This window comes from Protomyctophum parallelum (assembly GCF_964188405.1).
Source record: "Protomyctophum parallelum genome assembly, chromosome: 19".
NCBI lineage: Eukaryota > Metazoa > Chordata > Actinopteri > Myctophiformes > Myctophidae > Protomyctophum > Protomyctophum parallelum.
Genome location: NC_139717.1, coordinates 40,860,578 through 40,882,804, shown reverse-complemented (window position 1 = coordinate 40,882,804; position 22,227 = coordinate 40,860,578). Strand labels below are relative to the sequence as shown.

The 22,227-nt window shown below is 42.9% G+C and overlaps 2 protein-coding genes across 2 annotated transcripts in view; one reads left to right on the top strand and one right to left on the bottom strand.

Moving 5' to 3' along the window:
- The window catches only part of atad2b (ATPase family AAA domain containing 2B), a 636,500-nt gene that overhangs the window by 84,237 nt on the left and 530,036 nt on the right, over positions 1 to 22,227 (bottom strand). The window lies entirely within an intron of this gene.
- The window catches only part of klhl29 (kelch like family member 29), a 343,820-nt gene that overhangs the window by 18,814 nt on the left and 302,779 nt on the right, over positions 1 to 22,227 (top strand). The window contains 1 exon segment of the mRNA XM_083791051.1: positions 683 to 751. The gene's annotated coding sequence lies outside the window, so the exon portion shown is untranslated.

Here is a 22,227-nt window from a genome sequence, read left to right as displayed (position 1 = left end):
CACACATGCACAGTCACACAGTGGGCCGGTGTCATGGTGCATGGCATGGTGACTTCCAAAGGCTGCCACAGAGGAGTCATCAGAATGCTGCCGTTTGTGAACACCAGCCTTGTTTACTTTCCACAATGGAGGTCTTTGAAATGACTCTTCTCAAACAAAACTCACGCCTTCAGATAATAAAAGAGCTGTGTTAAATTCTAAACATAATATTAGTTAACGTTGCGTTTGACCTTTTTGCGGGGGATTTTCGTGTTATCAATGTATCGTTTGCTACCACTTTTGCCCTCATAGCATCTTTATTTTCAGCCTTGTAGTTGCTTTGACCTTTTGCATTTCAGTTGTATCTGCTGCTGACCTCCAGTCAGTGTGCTCCCTCCCAGGACAGACGCAGGGCCTGTTATTGATAGGTCTTACCACGGTAGCACACCTCTCTGTGGAGTCATTTGTCTGTTCTGGGGTCCAAAGGATTACACTAATAAATCTCCTGATGGAGATCACTCCTCACCTCAATGGATTTTTGTCACTGCAAGGGTTCGGGGGGCGGGGGACTGTGTCAGATTCTTATCATGGGGAACAGATGGCGTACAGTACACAGGAATGATTGGGGTCACAAGACTTGAGTGATTTTCAGTGTAACCGCCTTGTCCCAGTCAGCTAACGCATGCTGTTCTTGTTTTCGCAGGTGTAGACGGCAATACTCAAAAGATCTAATTTGCCTGTGATGAGCATCCCCATCCACCAGAGCCCTAAGGTACGGTAAGATATCAAATGCTTATTATCTCCATTCTCCAGTCCTGCCCCAATAAGCATTTCATTATGCCTTAGCAAATCAAAAGCCCGGCCTTGAAACTCCACACCATCGGTATTCCTTTTGATTACTTTGTTTTTCCTCCTCCTGAAATTGTGTTTTTGAATAATGATGTGATTCTTTTGTTTGCTGTCGTTCTTTCTTAGAAATGTAGAAAACAACACTTTTCAGCTTTTAGTACTGCTGAAGATTTACAATATCTAACCAGATATACAGTATAATGTCTCTCAAATGCAGTTTATTTTGCTTGGGCTCCTTGGTGGTGTGGGGGGATTATATATTTAATATATTTATCATGTGCTCCTTGAGGGGCAGTAAATTGATTTACATCCATAATGTCTTTGTTTTTCCTATTTTGGATGTGCTCCTGTGGTGCATGATCTTCCTTGTGTGGTTGTATTGTTCTCTGAAGGTCTTGACCTGTTTTAGCGGTGGTGGGGGTTGTTGATGAAATTACTTGACACTTCACAGTGACATTAATTTTGCTCGACTTCATTGCTGTGTCCAGAAAATAACCCAAGTCTGCAAGCAAGCAAGCAAAAAAACAAACAAAAAAAGCAATCGCAGAGCAATTACGCGGTTGGAGTTTGATCTTTGGGGTCATTAAGAGATAGGATTACTCGTGGACCGAAGTACTCTAGGAATGCGTGGACCCCTCTGGTGGTCTGTTCACCACTGATGAAATAGAATTGAATTAATGGGGTGGCCTATTGCGGTGGCTGATTAAAACGACACACATCCTTTGATCCCTGAGCGAGGTGACCAGGCCTGAGCCCCAGAGGCACAAAGGGGGCTGGGCCTATATGTGTCTGTGTGTGTGTGTGTGTGTGTGTGTCTGTGTGTGTGTGTGTGTGTGTGTGTGTGTGTGTGTGTGTGTGTGTGTGTGTGTGTGTGTGTGTGCGTATATATTTATAAATGCGTTTCTTTGTTACTCTTGGCTGTGACCGTCTTGGGTCAGTGCATCACTGATTAACACGACTCATTATGTGAGCTCTGCGGAGAGGTCCAACCCTCATCAGGAAAGCTTCAGGTGCAGAATCGCTGTCTGCTGTATGATCAATGGGCTGTACAAGGCCGTGTGCATGTCACGCTATGTTCTCTCATCCAACGACATTCACTATCCATGGCATGGCAGATGTGTTTCATTGCTGTGTGTTAGAAAGCCTAAATCAATTGAGAACACGGCACAGTAATGCATAAAAGGATAAAGAGTAATATTTTCCTACAGCTGGGCATAAAAAATGTGACAAATCCAATCGATCGAAAAGGTACTATTTGGCCTTTTTTGGCTCTTGGTGATTCTATAAGCTGAACACAATGCTTGGTAATTGTTGGTTCGTTGCCATGCGCCTTTGTGAAGTGACGGCCACCATCGTGGTTGTTTTGTTTTGCTGTGCGCTGTTTGTGTTGGATGCCCCCTGATGGTAAACTGGAGCTGTCTGCTAGGATGATTCTCAAGGCAGCCTGGCTTAATGATAAATGACAAGCTCCTGTGAGGAGGAAAACTGGTCTCCTGGTAACAGGCAGAGCCACTCAGACAGAGGTGCCATCAGCTGTGTGGGCCTGCTTGCTTCATGGGTTGAGAGGTTTGTGGTGGCACACACACTGCCTAGAGCTAGGAGCCTTTCACTTACTGAGAACTTTCACCTGCAGACAAGAATGAAAACTGCAACTCTGCTCCTGAGAAGGCCAGTTAAAGTCGGCATGCCACGGGCCTACAGTATTACTATACCCAATTTTTGTTTTCTTCCCCAAAAAACTGTACATTTAAGTGTGTTTGTTTGTTGCTTTTTTGTAACTCTGTTAACACAACAGGAAGCAGGTCACTATAAATACTGGGTTTGTCTTCGGCACTGCTCACGTGCATTCCTCACCTTCCACCCCCCTCTCACGGTCCCAAAGCACTTCTCTCCCTACCCGTACGTCTACTTTACCTTCATTATTTGTAAGGACTGCTTCACAACAAAATTGCTGGTGTAACTAAGACATTAGCTGCAATGTGTCTTTTGCAATGTGAAGGGAGGCACCTGGTCTCGATACTTTACGAGTCCAGTCTGTTCCTATTTGCCCGTTTGACAGAGACTCTTGGAGCTTCCGGTGCGAAAGCGAAAATAGACAGACATGAAATCCTCGCACGCTTTAACCACATTGGGCAGTCTAGAAGTAATGTTGCGTCCAGAAAGTACCAAGTATTACTGAAGCTCGTGTTTCACTATACTTGTAACTACTAGGTAGTAGTACTACCTATGCATGTACTTTCTTTCCATAAAACAACCTTCCTAGAACATTATGTTTGGCATAAGGACAGGACTCATTTTTTAACGGTGTACTCCTTGACTCAAGAGGATGAACACAGCTGTGTGCTATCAACTCTGCCGACCTCCAGTCGTGTCCCGTCACTTATGTAGACCGGGGGTTGGTGTGCCTTAATGTGTCATCTTTCCTCCGCATTGTCCAATAAAGCATTCTGACCTGAGATCAGATTCATACGAGGTTTCCGCCGGACACACACTGGTCTGATGAACCCATTCTGACCTGAGATCAGATTCTAAAAATGTCAGTCGCTCTTCGATTTTTCAAAAATAGCAGACCTACAAGCTCGTATCGCGCCACTCGGTGGCGCGATATGAGCTTGTAGATCTGCTATTTTTAAATAGCTAAAGCATAACATGATGCTGACACCAAAATGGGTGCCCGGTCAGAATGGGATAAAGCAGCAATGAACCAGAAAATGACCTTTAGAAAAAAGCATTAAACACTGTTTAAAAATAGCCTGCCTTGGGAGTGCAGTCTCTGTCTACACTATTAACCACTTTCAACCTGGTGTCCCCTATTGTGGGCATGTTATTATAGGCGAAGATGTGTAGATCAGTGATATGCACTGTACAAAGTATATAGAGCTTAAGTGGTTAAGGCAACAAGGCACGGAACTCTTCCTCACCTGCTGACAGAGAGAACTGCAGTAACACCCTTGAGGAGGATGTTTAATATGCTTTATAGATGGGAAATGATGTGTTGGGTAAACTGTGTGTGTGTGTGTGTGTGTGTGTGTGTGTGTGTGGGTGTTAAGCGGAAATGTAATGATACTAATGTGACCTCTTTCGACATGTGCACGTGCACGGTGAAGGTGCACGTGCATGGAGCGGGGGGTCAAGGTCAGGTTGACACACCTCTACCACTCGTGAAGCAGGTCTCGCTCCACACCGCTTACCCGTTGCCATGAAGATAGAACACACACACACACACGAATTGGAGACCATACCACGTGCCATCACGCTAACATAGTTGTACTGCTGTCACATAAACATTGATGTATAGAGTGATTAAGACCGAGCACAGCGGGGGGGCCAGTGGGTGGTTAAATGAGCGTAAAACTCCCAAGGGGGCTGCCATGGCGAGACAGACAGACACACACACACACACACACACACACACACACACACACACACACACACACACACACACACACACACACACACACACACACTTGAATACTTCACCCCAGGGGGGCAGTCACACACACACACACACACACACACACTTGAATACTTCACCCCAGGGGGGCAGTCACACAGCAGGGGTCACAACATGGCACCCCATTGAGCCTAATATCTGTGAATGAGTTGTGTGTGTGTGTGTGTGTGTGTGTGTGTGTGTGTGTGTGTGTGTGTGTGTGTGGGGGGGGGGGGCGGTGGGCACAATTAGCAACGGCATCCTTCAGCACTGACCTCGCCGCTCTCTCAACGACAGCCATTAGGAGCCATGCATGGGCGTTGGGCACAAACATCTTCTAGGCTGAGAAGAACCTCTCTGAGTGCAAACACTCTGCATGATATAACAGCCATTTATAAGTGTCGTCAGCCCAGCAGGGATAGTGTTGGGGTCGGAGAGGGGTTAAAAACATTTTTTTGCATCTTCATGCATATGCACATTCCCTGCTGTTTATGCTATTTAGATAGATGCTTGGTATACGCATGTTGTTTGCTCGGCTTACTGACATTATGCTGTGTGATGTGTGTAACTTACTCAAATGCCAAGTTTGATATCTAGTCGTTATCCAACTGTTATGCAAACAACTTGGACAGTTATTTGTGTCAGTAGCCATCAGGCTTCACAGCCAGGCCTGACCCCATATGTTCTGTTCTGTTCTTGCATTATTAACTCCTGCTTGACTCTGGCACATTCATTCACACATGGGGTGCTAACTGGGATGTATACACTTATACAGCACCGTGACAGATGCCTGTTAAGGATACATGTTGTAACTGTATCGTTGTTGATATAGATTGCATATTTATTCTTTCTATTCACTGTTACTAGACTGTAAATACAAAGTGTAATATAGAATAGAATTGTTAATTGCTGCCAGCGTAGCGTGGGAATCCCTCCTTCTGGCAGGGGTGGGGGTGGGAGGGGGGCTGTGTGTCGGGTTTATTTTATTTTTATTTTTACGCTCCGAAAATGACTAACGGAAAATTGCGCGATTTGTTCTTGTTCCAAGAGCGATTACATTTCCCAAGTAGGACCTCTGTCTGTCTGTCTGTGCATCCATCCATGAGCATCCGCGTGCACACACACACACACGCACGCACGCACGCACGCACGCACGCACGCACGCACACACACAAAGTCTTCTTCCGATAATCTGATTTGAAGATTTTATGGAGAAATATTTACTATAGCCAGTTGCTCTGCATATAAGAGCTTCTGCTAATGTAAGTGCCTTTATTGTAAATGGTAAAAGAGAAAGAAAAAAAAAACTGTACTGCATTCTGCCTGACGCAGCTGACAGACTCATTCTCTATCCAGCACATCAAACGTAGAGCTGTGTTTCGCTTTATTGTGTACTATTTGTACATTGAACACTGCCTCGTATGTGGTCCTCCTGATAGCAGTCATTATCACAGGCTATGCAAAAGGCCACTGCTCTTACAGGAGCTCTCTATAATCTGCCTTCCATTTACGCATACTTTTATTTAACGGGCTTAAAAAGGTTGCTCACTTGAAGTGGACTTCAATGGCCTGAGCTACACCATGAGAAAGTGGTAGTTGTGTCTCATTGATGGAATGATAAAGTACGTAATTTATTCTAATTGTTGTTATTGCAATTTACGAGCTGCGTTCGTTTCCCGCGTTTGCGCGTCTTACTTGTGATATAATATATGTTAGAAGCCTGAGACCCCTTCGGTAACAGTTGCTATGCATGCAGTAATTGATTGTAAACGTGCTATAATACCTATTCTGCATTGAAAAATCACAGTCGCAAATCATTTGGACAGGAAAAAACTCCCCCTTTTCTTCATTTTGAAGTCCACTTCAGATTGTGAGTGATTGTACTGCGTAAGCGTAGCACTGAAAGCTGAAAAATTGCCAACTGTCTGTCTGTCTGTCTGTCCGTCCATCCGTCCGATACGCTCCTGTCAGCCACAGTCTTCTCGAGCCCTCTGTCATGGCCGACATCTGACGTGTCGACCTTCTTATTTAGGATTCTTGTAAGGGAACCCTCCTTATTCAGCCTGCATCTATGCCATATTGATTTTTGTTTTTCCCCCATTCTTTTGACAGACTATCTGCGTTGGAGCTCTGGTGGGGCATGCCTGATTGATATCAATACTACATGATATTTCTAGCTGTGTCGTGTCATTAGAGGCCCACAGTGAATCCATGATATTGTAAGATGGTTATCACTGCTGATGAGGCATACAGTTTGTTTTCCTTCACATCAAGACGCTGTGCCTCGCTCGCAGCTCGGCTAGAGATTTGTGCTCCAGCAGCAAAGCAAAAAGTAATTTCGTCCGTGCACAGGAATATATAATGTATTTCATGATGTTCTCTGTTGTGGTTTTGCAGTAATTTCTCATTCTTTATCATGAACCTCTATCGAGATGTGGTACGCTGCGCTGTGTGATAAGTCCTGCATAAATCCTGTATTGATGGGAGGAGAGGATATTTGCATCATTTGGAGGTATATGACATGACGATATTCAGCACAGTGTATCTGAAATCTAGGTAACGGCATCAACGGCCATAAACCATTTTTCTTATGTAAAATTGCTGTAATTAACTTTTTGCCTGGGTTCTTCCTAGCCCTGTCAATGTCTGTGCCCCAGTCATTTGTGTGATAACGTATGCTTGAGAATGCACGGCGTGAGGCTTTTCTTTTTCTTTTAATGTTTTCTTTGTGGCTTTCGCCTTTATTTTATATTTTTTATGGAGGGACAGACAGTAGGCTGACAGGAAATGGGGAGAGAGATGGGGGGGGGTGACATGCAGTAATGGCCGTCGGGATCGGGAGTCGAACCCGCGGCACACTGCCAGACTGGATTACCAGCCAAGGTGCCTGGACCGCTGAGCCACGGCCCAGGCCGGTGTGAGGCTTTTTAATAACTGGATTGGTCCTGGTATTAGAACCCCCTGATTGTGCAGATCACACTACATCAGATCTCCTAAAAAGAAAAGTCCAAGGAAACCTGTAGTTGCAGGTGTTATAGTTATAGAATAAAACATTCATCATCTGATTCTATGAGGTGCTAGATATCTGCCAGAGGTGTAAGCTCAGGATTCTCTATTCTAGACATTCGTCATTATTAATATTATATTATATTGGTTATTCTGTTTTGAATTACACCAGACAACAAAGTATCAAGGGTTTAAGTGGTTAATGTAGGTTCTTCATTAGCATGATGAAGGGTGATTAAACTTTCCGTTTGACTTGAACACTTTTCATTGGGTTGTAACTAAGCACAGACAGTCCCTCCAGGATTGAAATGTTGCACAGCACAAAGATGCCTTTGTTGGGTGTCTTTCAATGCGTTGACATTGTGTGTGTGAGTGGCCACTGTCATCTGTTCCTGCCTCTGTCGGATGCATTTCAAAGGAGCCAGTTCCCATGCTCGGGGTGAAAGCTTGTTTTTAACCATCATTATATTCTCGTTCTTGTTGTAAATCAGCTTGAGTTCTGTGTTGTAAATCAGCTGAAATTATGTTCTTACCGAAGAATTCAAACGGTCAGTCTGTGTGTGTGTGTGTGTGTGTGGGTTAAAAATGTGCTGAATTGGGAGTATCATCCACCCATGTATGTATTGTGGTATTTGGATAACTTCCCTTATGTTGACATGTGCATGAGTGCAGCTCATTACAGGACCATATCTCCATCCTACACGTGTAGGGGATGGTCTCGGATGTTTTATGGCATTTTCCACTGCTGTTCACGAGCGTGACTCAGGCGCCAAGGTTGGCCTTGGTACCGGTTCCGCTTGAGGCGCAGAAGAATTATAGCTGTATATTTTCCACTGAAATGGTAACTTTCTTCTAGTAGAGGCTACAGGCGTCTATCTAAAACTGGGAATTGCTGAAGTCCCTCAGCAGAGACGACAGGCCTAATACAGATGTTAAAGCAGTGGAGCGATTTCTGGCAAAGTGCAGGTCACATAATGGGGAAAAGGTTTTCCAGGGTTGTGAAAATGAGATTTGTTCAATCATAGCCTCCATTTGGCCCTAGTGTTGCAATAAGGAAGCGTCTCCAGTGAGACGTCTTTCTCTGATCCATGGATTGTGGTGGAAGTTTAGCGGTATTAAACAGATCCTTGTTCAACACAACAGAGTGAACTACATATGTAGCACAGATGTCAAACCCATTCCATAGGAGCCCATAAAAAAGGGGAAAGGTGGCCCCAACGTGCAAAGGTGCATTCCTTCACCGTACACACAGTGTTTTCAATAACTTCTGCCCTAAAAGTTGTATCCACCTTACTGATTGCAGATGCTTACAGCTCAGTCAAGCAGAACCCATCATCTTTCAGCGTTAACCTCCGTCACTCTTGTTGCTTACTCAAGGAAAACAAAAGAAAATCTAAATTCACATTCGTCTGTCCCCTCTGTGTTGTAAACAAAAAAAATAAAGTGCTACTCATAAAAAATATGTTTTGATAGAAGCAGACGCTCTTGCTGATGAAAAGAAAGAAAGAAAATATTCTGAACATCAGACAGGACAGGTGTTCTTGTACTGGAGAGTGGTTGAAAATGGAGCTCTCGAATCCATATACATGTGGTGACCTTCCACGTCCAGTCAGACTGATGAAAGAAAAACAGTAAATACCTCAGAGAACCTATCTGTCTGAAACGCTACACTCCTTTCACTTCATGCCAATGTTGGAATTGGAATCGGAATCAATTTCACGGGCCTGCGATGTCTGAACCAGGCCCGTAATCTGACTTGGTCGGGCACTCACGTGTTCTAACAAACAAGGCATGAGATAAATCTGAATGTAAAATAATAATGATAAAGAAAATGTTTAGATGCTGCCTTTTACATGAGCTATACCTAAAGTATACTATGAATAGACTGGTTTGAGAGGATTAGTTCAATTGAAAAAAACAAAAGTGCATCCTCATGGAACATATAATGCAGCATATGTATGCCGTCACTTTCAACCTGGCATGGCTATTTTGGACATGTCATTATATATAAATGTAATTACTGTAGCATGATACTGCGTTTATTGACGTCTTTCGGTTCTCCATTTGGTCCCCCCCGTCCATTATGTGTCAGTCTCGTGGCCATATCCCGAGATCAGATTAAAGGAGACATGTCAAACGTACGCATGTCACGCGTCCGGAGTGAAGCATGCTGGGAAGGAACGGCACACCCTGCACGGTGACAGCTGCCTGGTCCTGTCACATAAGTGAAGCTGTCTTCTGTAACTATAATCGCTCCAAATCTGATTTTGGACGTATGGATCAGGGTCTATTTTAACGCAGTCATAGTGTAATATGTTTTATATGAGATTTCCTATAATCTTGTTTGGTCTGTGATTGCCGGTGCACATGTGTCACTCTCCCCTCTCCCCTCTCCTCATTTTCTCGGATAAAAGCTGTCTCCTCCTGATATTTACTCGGCCACGGTTGGGGATTTATTCAAACAAACAGAATGCCGTTTGGGAAATAGGCGCATTTAAGTCCCATCTGTTATTCTTCCACCCAATTTAGAGACAATATTTTAGACGGCTTTATACTAACTCAAATAATCTAATTTCATAGCTCTGAGCAAAAAAACAACAAACCAACCTGTAATGATTTTGGCAGTAGAAATGCATCGCTAGCTCTCATCTCTCTGGACTCTCTGGACTACATCGATACTCTTGACCAGGGGTTTTCAAACACTATGGTCCGGGGGCTTGAGGACGTTCCAGGTGGTCCCCAGCTAAACAGATGGAGAGTTGGGGAACCATAGAACCTTATTCGATCTTTAACCCATTCTGACCTGAGATCAGATTCATACGAGGTTTCCACTGGGACACACACTGGTCTGACGAACCCATTCTGACCTGAGATCAGATTCTAAAAAATGTCAGTCGTTCTTCGATTTTTCAAAAAAAATAGCAGACCTACAAGCTCGTATCGCGCCACTCGGTGGCGCGATATGAGCTTGTAGATCTGCTATTTTTCAATAGCTAAAGCATGACATGTTGCCGACACGAAAATGGGTGCCCGGTCAGAATGGGTTAACTTGGTTTAATGAAACCAAATGAACCCTTACCGGACAGGTCCATTTGGTCTCATTTTACGCTCTCAAGAGTTATTGTTAAACACCTGCATTATTCTACTTAATTTACAATAAGTCTACAAAATTAGAGCATGTAAAATAATAATTATTTTTTATAAATGTCTGCCTTATCTCTCTTAATGGTACCACATCAATGCAGCATGGAATTGTGGACAACGACAACAGATCGTTGTCTAGTTCTATAGTTTTGGGTCTGCGAGGCTAAAGCTCATGGTGGTCTGTGGCTTAAATGCAGAATAAATAATGGGCCTTGATATGAAATAGGTTGAAAACCACTGCTCTTGACGCTGGGATGTAAGCATGTCAGATGCCGCATGCCACAGGGAGCAGACTGGGTTGCAAACCCAAACCCACCCCACAACCACACACCGCCTCTCTTCTTTTTCAACTTTTCATCTTTTTACCAATTCATCCACTCCTAGGCTGAGAGGGACTTCTTGTTCTTGCTGTGAGAAAATCAATAGCCATTACAGCAAAGAGGGAGCGAAAACGAGGGGATGGGGGCGGGCTGGGTGTAGTGGAAAAGAGAAAGAGAGAGATACGTAGCAGTAAGAGAGGGAGTAAGTAGAGTACTATCCCTGTCAGTCCGACCCTGCCTGATGGCTGTCATCTCACTTAATTGCTTTGCTAATATCATCCCTACTCAGGCAGGATCTGGGTCAGCATGGCTTCACCGCTGGAGCTGACTGGAGGCTCTCTCTCTCCCCCTGATCTCTCTCTCTCTGTCCACGTGGATGTCTCTCTATCCTTCCTCTCTGCTTATTTTAGCCTTCAGGTTCAGCTCAATTAAAACAGGAAGGTGGGGAAATGAAAGAGACATTGTCCTTTGCAATGAAATGACCTGCGTTTGGCTTAAACCCGTCAGAAGCACATTTTTTTCCTGTGACTAGAGCACATAATCATTTTATTCGCTCCAGTTCTATTCTGGGCTATTCTCAGGTAATAAGGAAAATTACATAAACTTTTATATTCTCTTCAGGTGATGCTGGTTGTAGTTACTTGTCCAACACCCTATTGCTGTCTACTCCACACATAAATGGCATGTGCCTGATGATAATGGTAATATAAGGCACAGGCACACATTTCTTGCCCGTAAAATAGAACATTTTATTACGGTAACGAACGAAAAAATCAAAGGGCTCCCGGGCGGACATGCTGACCAGTGAACTAAATAAACTTCAGCATTTTGTTCTATTCCAAATCCAAGTCAGGGCTTCAGTGCATTTTGACTCTCAAAGTCATGACCCCCATGCACTCTCTCCAATTGTATTTGTCCAACTCTCCAGCGCCAAAATAAAAAGGCCCAATCAGAGGTTGTACATTTGGCATTGGAAGGGGGAGGGCCATGTGAACGGGGCACAGACTAATCATTCTCTAACTCTGAGGGAGAAGCTGGCTTTCTGCATGGGATTTTGTGTGTGTGTGTGTGTGTGTGTGGGTGTGTGTAGGTGTGCATGTGTGTGTTTAGGTGTGCATATATGTTTCTTTCCATCTGACCAGTTTAACCTGTACAAGGAATGTGTGTCATGTCCCATTTTCTCAAGTACTGTAGTTTTTAATTGCACAAAACATTATTGATGCACTGTGTTGTCGCAATACAGGTTCTTGGAGTAAAATCCATATACAGAGAGCACTTATTATGTAGATATAATACAGATATAATACATGTTGCAGAATATAACAAGGTATCCAGCCACCTGAAATGCAACCTCTGATGAGACTGAGATTATCGGACAGAACAAAAAACCCATTCAATGAACAAATATTGGACAAAATCATTAAAAACACAAAACAAAGAATGATATATGCAAATAAACTATATAAAAATAGATAAATAATAAACATCAAGCATTGATTCCTGAGTCTTACTACTGTATGTAGTAGGAGAGTGGGTCCAGCCACAAAATGGTGTGGCCGGCCATTTTAAACAAGGTAGCAGAATGTGGACGAGGGATGTGGGGCTAGTAATTGTAGCAGTGGCAGGCCTATAAGCCAGGAACTGTCAAGACCCCCATACCCCGACTACCCCCAGCCGGGTTGGGGGGGTTGTGTTGGGTCCTGACAGATCCCCAGGTTTAACCCATTCTGAACGGGCACCCATTTTGGTGTTGGCATCATGTCGTGCTTTAGCTATTGAAAAATAGCAGATCTACAAGCTCATATCGCGCCACCGAGTGGCGCGATACGAGCTTGTAGGTCTGCTATTTTTGAAAAAAATCGAAGAACGACTGACATTTTTAGAATCTGATCTCAGGTCAGAATGGGTTAATCAGACCAGTGTGTGTCCGGCGGAAACCTCGTATGAATCTGATCTCAGGTCAGAATGGGTTAATAGAGCTAAGGTGCGCTGCCCTGGCCCCAGCATGGACCGCGCTCAAATGGCCTCCCGTCCTCCTCGAGATAGGCACAGAGGAACAATAAGGCAGAGGTGGAACAGATGGAGAAGCCATTACAGGAGGAACCTCATACCATAGCTTGACATTCATTCGCCTGGCCTCGTAAGTTAAAAAAAAAAAAAAGCAAAGAAAACAGGCCACCGTTTTACTTGGCCTAGAAATAATACCTCAACCCCATTGTGTTTTGATTAAATAGAAAAATGCTCACAAGGGCCTGATCAATGCCAAGATGCAGTGTTTATACCCTGAGGCTCCAGCCTGAAGGAGCAGTTGCAAGCCTTGACTAACAGGCTGGCTGAGCAGTTTGTGTGGAGTGGACAAAGGTTTTTTTTTAATAGCTCCCCAACTCCCTGATGGTCCCTAATCTTGTGTCTTTTGGCTTGTGATTGCAAATTCCAAAGGCGATCCAAGCGAGGCGCGTCTCTTCATGGCATATAGTAGTCCAACTGCCGTCCAAACTGTGTTTGGATTGAAGAATCTTGGGAGCTGAACAGAAGCCGATCTCCGACACTGTACGAGTTCCGTTAATGGGAACACTGCCTGGATGTCACAATACCCTGATATCACTGATAAAACCCAGTCCAAGGTTGGCACAAATTATTTTCGCTCTCCAAATACACATTCCTCGTTTGTTGGGGCTCATCAGTTTGCTCTTATCACTGAATGAATGTTATTGATTTACTACCCCCATATGTCGGAATCGTTTAGATTTTCCTTCTGGATGTCATTACTGCCAGAAGAGAGCAGAGAAGAGCAGTAAACGCATAAACAGGCAGCGACCAGACACACAGAGGCCTGCCGCTCAGCCCCACCCTCGCGCTGATTAGCCATGGCAGCACTTTCTCCGGACACGTTTGATGATGGAGCACCATCTGCCCCGGTGTATGCCTTTGCACTCCAAATCCTATTCAGACGTGAATGCCAAAGCAATCAGATTTTGAGACGTTGACATGATCGCTTCTACCGCAGGATGAATCTGTGAGTCAAATTTCCACTCATCTGCCTCCCTGCATCCTGGTAAACTGATTCTTATTTTAGGATGAGGCTGTTGAGTTGCCACAGAAGAAATCCCACCTAACAAAACGGAACGGAAATGAGCAGTCTAAGATGACAAAGCTCCATTATGCCTGGTGCACACTAGAGGATTTTTAAATGTATCCATGGGATAACACGGATATAATGACTTTATGAGTTTATACAAAACTTTTTCAGAGTGGGGATTTCATATGGATCTGACAGAAACTCAGAACTCCTGATCAAACGTGACTCCAGAGCAAGACAAACATGGAGACGGCCCGATGCCATCAGCTGGTTGCACACGCACGCACACACACACACACACACACACACACACACACACACACACACACACACACACACACACACACACACACACACACACACACACACACGAATACTTCACCCCAGGGGGGCAGTCACACAGCAGGGGTCACAACATGGCACCCCATTGAGCTTAATATCTGTGAATGAGTTGTGTGTGTGTGTGTGTGTGTGTGTGTGTGTGTGTGTGGGGGGGGGGGGGGGACACTCACTCACTCACTCACTCTCTCACTCTCTCTTCACTGGCATTCCTTTACAGCAGTTTCCCAGGGGTACCCACATGCTTAGCTTAATGTGCAACATTGTTTTCTCATTCAACGGTAAACAAATCAACATACAGTATACGTTTATACAGGGTATCTGCACATTTCTAAAGTGACAATTTGATGACTTAACAAGAACCTTTTAATACCAAATTGTCAAATATTGCATAAGAAAGAGGCAAATATTCTGACTCGCGGACACTCACTTTCACCAGCACCCCACACACGCACTATGGATTATATAAAAACACACACATCACTTTGCTGAGCTGGATGCGGAGGATTTCCCATTGCTGTTGCTTTCACACTGAAGGATTTCAAGGCATATGTAAACATCAAAGATGTTTTGATAAAATGTGATTTGAAATCGGGGGGAGACGCCGATGCAGTCAGTGACATTCGGATTATGTCTGTAAACCCCTCCCACTACTGAATCATTCGGGCCCCCGTCATTGTCGCGAGGGTCAAACCAGACCCCAAAAGAACTATCCATATTGTGTGTGTGTCACTTTATATTTGTGCGTAGTGATTTACCGTTGTAGGTGTAGATTGTATTTGACATTAGCAATTGACTCATCGGATAGGAGTCGCTCGACAACAAAGATGAAGGGAATGAAAGAATGACAAAAGTTGTCATTTACACACACACGCACACACAGTACGCGCAGTACACGCACGCGCACGCGCGCACACACACACACACACACACACACACACACACACACACACACACACACACACACACACACACACACACACACACACACACACACAATACAACACTAGCTAAAGGATTTGTGGCTTTGAGGTAATTGTCAGTGATTCCTGGACGATATAAAACCATTTTCCCCATCGCGTCCTGAAAGGCCTTTTTAGGAGATTAGACCTTTATTTTACCAGGTGAATCCAATTGAGATTACAAGACCTTTTCTTCAAGGGAGCCCTGACCAAGATGGAAGCAATTATAGTAAAACAAACTCTAAAAGCAGCAAGAGATTGAAGATGAAATTATTTAAATCAGTCTTTGTTAATCACTTTTTTATTAACCCATTCTGACCTGAGATCAGATTCATACGAGGTTTTCGCCGGACACACACTGGTCTGATGAACCCATTCTGACCTGAGATCAGATTCTAAAAAATGTCAGTCGCTCTTCGATTTTTCAAAAATAGCAGACCTACAAGCTCGTATCGCGCCACTCGGTGGCGCGATATGAGCTTGTAGATCTGCTATTTTTCAATAGCTAAAGCATAACATGATGCTGACACCAAAAAGGGTGCCCGTTCAGAATGGGTTAAGAGCCGCAGGCCAGGGGAATCAAGGATAACTCCCACAAATAAAAGCCGTCCAGAATCCAGATGCAGAAAGACAGACATGAGCAACTGTCTTCCTTACTCCTAGGTCTTTACTTTTCTAAATGTCCCCCTTTCAATGTATGTTGACTCACAAGTCGTCACTGTAATAAACCATCTCACAATCAAGAACCATGGTCCTCCTCTAAAGTTGAGACTTGGTCCAGTTCCAAATGAAGCATGATTTGCTTCATTATATAAAGACTTACCTAATAGGCCTATAGGACACAAAAAATACAGTGCATTGGTTGACTTATGAGAGACGGACAACTACCAGCAAAATGAGTTGAAGACAAACATGAGGGAATGGGGTGTTAAGGGCTTTATTGGAAATGTGGGCTGAAGATCACATTTCACAGTTGCTTGTCAAAACCTATATTGTGATTTTGGGACTGAAAGTAAATTTCATTTGGAAATGTTTGTCCAATAGATGAATGACCTGCGCGACTGTGTGTCATTTGTTGATGACAAATTAACCCTACTAAATTATGGGCATTTCGTAATAGTTGAACATTTGGCTCACAATTTGTGAGCTTGTAGAATGGCTGTTTTTGGTGAAGAGATCGAGGTAATGTTCCGTTTAATCCGACCAATTACGAGGAATGTGTGTCATCTCTTATTTAGTCGTTTTTAAGTAGAGGAAATATTGATGCAGTGTTGTCACAACGCAGGCTTTTGTAGTACAAACCATACAGACAGCAATTCTTGAATAACATTCAGTTATGACCAGAATATAAACCTGTATCTACTGTCTAGCAACCTGAAATACAACCTCTGATGGGCCTGAGGCTGTCTGGCAGAAACAGAAAGCATTAAATAAACAGATAATGGACTGCATCGTAAACATACAGATATACTATCATAAAACATACATAAATTAATGAATGAATAATACATATATGTGAGTGCAAATGTAGACGGTGAAAAGATAAACATCGAACACCTATTCCTCTGATTATGCTGTTATAGTGGGAGGTGAAGTCCTCTGAGAAAACAGCTGCTGTGTTGTTTACATCCATGGTGCTGGCTAAAACCAACCACTTTTTAACAAGGCAGCAGAGCGTGGAGTCGTGGACGAGGGACATTGGGCTAGTAATTGTAGCGGTGGCAGGCCTATGAGCCAGGAACTGTCAAGACCCCACCATCATGCCCACCCCACCCCCCCACCCCAATGGGGTCCTGACAGATCCCCAGATTTAATGGACCATGAGAGGGGGGCTAAGGTGCCCCTGCCCTGGTCCCAGCCTGGGCTGTGCTCAAATGGAAGAATAAGGCTGAGGTGTAACAGATGGAAAAGTCATTACAGGATTCATACCTCGTACATTCATCAAACATAGGCAAAGAAAAATGATTGATCACAAATTGTGTTATGATTCATGATTCAATAGCACTTAGCTCACATGGGCCTGATCAATGCCTAGATGGAGTATTACTGTATACTCCGAGTTTCCAGCCTGAAGGAGCAGTTGCAAGGTTTGGCTAACAGATAGTTTGAGCAGTTTTGCAGAGCGAACAAAAGTTAATAAAAAAATAATAAAAAATACTACCTCACCATCTCCCTGACGGGCCCTAATCTTGTGTCTTTTGGCCTGTGATTGCAAATTCCAAAGACCATCCGTGTAGAGTGAATGTCCAGCTGTCACCCAAACTGTCTAAACTGTGTTTGGATTGAAGAATTTCTTGGGAGATGTACAGTAGCACATCCTACAGCTAGTAGTGTTTTCAATATTTTGGTGATGCTATTAAACCATTTAGACCCGAGTTAAAAACATTCACTTTGAAAGAATATATATTCAAAGATTTGAATATATATTTTTACGATTTTTCAAAAATAGCAGACCTACAAGCTCGTATGAGCTTGTAGATCTGCTATTTTTCAATAGCTAAATTATAACATAATGTTTAAAACACCAAAAGGGGTTCACACCCAAAATGGGTTAATGGGAACATGGCCAAAAAGTCACAATACCACCTTTTATAATGAAGTTGTAGTTGTTTGTGTGCTGTGTTGTTGTGTGTATGTTTTCTGCACGGCCACACCCCAGGTTGGATTGTACTTAAAATGTGTGTTATGATCTGAGGAATGTCATGGTCAGGTCAAAAGCCTGGCCACATCCACATAAAAGCCACACCCAATGTAAAGGTCATGCCAAGCCCACCCCAAAACCCAGACTCAACCCTATTATATAGCCGGTTCATATTCATACCCACGACAAGTCAGCCGTATGCCATCGGAATGGACAGTACACACATTTGGGACAACAATTTAAAAATCATCTTTGTTAGTCCCTGCCTGGGAAAATAATCTCCCTCTTTCCTTGTGTATGCCAATGGCCAATGCCCATGTGTAATTTCAGATTGACTGGTCAACCCACTGAGGAGAGGATTGACATTGAGGACAGCGATAGTTTTCTCCATTGTATAGCGGGAAATAGAGTGAGAGAATGAAATGGGGACATTTGCTCTTGTCGCAGTTGGAAATGATACCAATCTGTACACATATTGTATTGTATATTGTATGTGATACATCAATAAGTCAAGACAAATTAGTTTCTCTCCCCAATACACATTGTCAATCAGTTTTCTCTCTCCCCCACCAATGTGTCATCCAGTCATTCAAGAAAGGAAAGAAACCAAGAGAATAAGGAAGTAAAAATCCTCTATGTAACATGTAATCCACGCAAAACATAATTTTTTTTTTCTTTTTTTTTTTACCACACCAGAACCAGTGAGCGTGTACAGGACAATGGCGATCTCGGTGCAGAGGGCGTTAGGACAGGAGGCGCCAAATTAGTTAATGTTCCTTCTGGATGTCTCTCTCACACGCACGCACGCGCACACACACACACACACACACACCAAAAGCGCACAGACACAGAGGTATACCGCTTTGATCTGCCCCCATGCTGTGTCATGGCGTTTCTCGAGGCAGCACTTTCTCCAGTCATTGTTGACGATGGAGCGCCATCTGTCCCGTTGTATCCCTTTGCACTCCCAAGTCCCATTCAGACGTGAATGCCAAAGCAATCATATTTTGAGACATTGACACGAGCAATCCTGCTGCAGGTTGAATCTGTGAGTCAAATTTCCACTCCTTTGCCACATCCTCCTGGTAAACTGATTTTAGAAGATGAGCTTGTCGAGTTGCTTCCCTTTTCCACCATGCAAAGCCACAGATGAAAAACCAAAAAAAAACACAACATTCATACGGAGCAGCCTGAGATGCCGACAAAGATCCATTAGGATGATCTTTCATTCCTTTGCAAATGACTTCATTTATATTCATATACTACCTATATTGGCGTCCCAGCGTGTCTGGCAGTCTATATATTTGCGTAGTGATTTGCCAGTGTAGGTGTGGATCGTATTTGACACTGGCAATTGACTCTCATCCGTAACACCGGCACGCACGCAACACGCATTTGTGCCTCCCAGACCATATCAAGTCCTTGAGCAAGACACTAACCTCTAACTTCTACCGATGAGCAGGTTTGCTGCCTTGCATGGTTGTAAAACGCTTTGGATAAAAATGCAATATAAATGCACCATTTACCTTTTCACCACCTTGAGTAAACCTTGTAGAAATGTTATGATAATAATCACTGAATGCTGCTTAACAAGCACATAGGGAGGGATTTAATTGAGAACCATTCAACTGTTTTAAAGGATGTTCGCAGATATGCATGGCATGCCTTGCCGGGTGACAACCAGCCCTACACACTACTATCGTCTATCCCTCCCGACCTAGACTTTTCTCCCTCCTTGGCTCCTAAGCTGTGGAGTGAACTCCCTCTGTCTGCAGAGTCAACCCACATTTAATAATCTGAGAAGTAATGTCGTCACACTCCACCTCATTCCCTCGCATTTATTTATTATCTTTCTTTCTGCATTCAGATACATGTATACATTATATTAATAACATAAAATCAATGCTTCTAGGTATGTTTTTTTTTAAACTTTTTTCTTTCTTTCTTTTTTCGTTATTTAGATAAATGCCAGGTTTGTTAAATCAAGTATGTGATAGCACATACAGTACAGTACACATACAGCACATACAGTACTTCCTAGCACTAGTCTAATACATTCTTCAACAACATAACGCTGTTGGTTGAGAAATATTCATGGCAGATGGCACCTACTTTGAACTTGTACTTTATATTCTTTATTTGTATTGTAATTAGGCTTTAGAGATTTTGGACATCATGCTTGACAGTAAAGATTTGCCTGTACGCACGACTTTGAACTGTGATTTAGAGGTGGTGTTTCGTAACACATTACACATGTGCCAAAATGCAAAAGTCAATACTTTTATATTCATTTACTAATAGAAATTTGTTAGATGTATATCATTGACCCTTGATGACACATTTTAATCAACCTGAAATACAACCAGTTCAAAGGGGTGTGACATGCAATCTTTGACCACATGTCGTTTTGGTTTTTGTTTCTGAGGGGCGCTAGCCTCTCCTACATCCAGCTTTTGGTTACCGTCCACAAACTTCGTCTTAACCCATTCTGACCTGAGATCAGATTCATACGAGGTTTCCACTGGACACACACTGGTCTGATGAACCGATTCTGACCTGAGATCAGATTAAAAAAATGTCAGTCGTTCTTCGATTTTTCAAAAAATAGCAGACCTACAAGCTCGTAGCGCGCCACTCGGTGGCGCGCTATGAGCTTGTAGATCTGCTATTTTTCAATAGCTAAAGCATGACATGATGCTAACACCAAAATGGGTTCCCGTTCAGAATGGGTTAAACAAACATTAAGTTCCCATTGACAATGAATGGAGAATTTTAGGCATGTAACAATTCACTCAACTCACAATACGATTCGTATCACGATATGAAAAATTACTATTTTATTTTATTATTATTTATCTTCCCCCCCTGAGCTTTTTTCACATTTCTTATTTAACTACATTGCAAAAGAAGTAGCATTACTTTTGACAGTGCAGAAACATAATTGCCTTCCTTGATGTAATGAGATATCGACGACCATCACCTGGGCACAGACACACAGCTCTACAGAACTCCACTACTGAAAGTAGAACATGATGCTGTCTAATTTCTCTCCAAAAGCACTTAACCCATTCTGACCTGAGATCAGATTCATACGAGGTTTCCACTGGACACCCACTGGTCTGATTAACCCATTCTGACCTGAGATCAGATTCTAAAAAATGTCAGTCGTTCTTTGATTTAAAAAAAAATAGCAGACCTACAAGCTCGTATCGCGCCACTCGGTGGCGCGATATGAGCTTGTAGATCTGCTATTTTTAAATAGCTAAAGCATAACATGATGCTGACACCGAAATGGGTGCCCGTTCAGAATGGGTTAAATAATATGGAATATGATTAAAGCTCACATTTCATATCACACACACCATCATTCACTAGCCCCCCTAAAAAAAAAATTATATTTTTTAAATAAATCGATTCATATCGCTGAGATTAATATCGATATACGATATATCGCTAAATGCCTACGTCATAGTGTCTGAGCAAATAGGCATAGGCTCTATTCTACGTCATGATGATAAGAGCACCACTTCACACGTGTGTGATTTTTTTTCTTTTCTTCAGGTATGTTAGAAAGATGTGACTTAAAAATGTTTTTTTCATGTCCTGGCAATATTGGAGTGGCCAGTCATTTTTATGATTATTGCGGGCACTCCGGGCAGCTTTACTGCCTTGTCTGCACGGGGATAACGCACCCCCGCGTTCCCCGTGAGTCATATCACAGAAAGGTCAAGAAGCTTCCTTCATTACTCAGGTCCTCGCTGTAACTTAATTCCCTACATCCACCAATCCACGAACCTCGGATTCAGTTATAGGACTTTGAGACTCGACTGGCAGTTTTCAGTAATGAGTATGGGCATAATGACATCATTAGGGCCCCTGGACCAAGACTGCAATTGCCTGTTGGGATCGTCTGTAAAGGTTTGAGGAATTCACATGGATAATAAGTGGAAAGTCAGAAAGGTGTTTAATTACAGGTCTTACTCAAATTTAATTATATTGCATAAAACTTTTATCACCAATGGTGGGAATTTGGTAGTTGGAGCAGATCAGTAAAGTGCAAAACGATGAAAACTCTTGACCATTGTTGTTTTGCGTTCAAGACAATTTGGATCCTATAAAAAAGATGTCCTACTTGTGTAAGTAATTGGTCGTCCAACTCAGAAATTTTGGTTGGAAATGCACGTGTCATTTTAGAGCTGTGATTTCCCAATGTACAATGTAGGCATTTAGCAGACGCTCTTAATCCAGAGCGATTTACATTTAAGCAAGAACAAAAGCATGGGAATACATCACATAAAAGCATTTATCATGAAACATGCGTAAGCTAAGAAAGTAACAGTGGGATATCTATATAATGAAACTATACATACACTATACATATAAACTATACATATTTACTACTATGCTATACATATGTACTATGGCGTGCTATGACTATATACAATACAATTATAGTGCTGTCTACATAACATGCT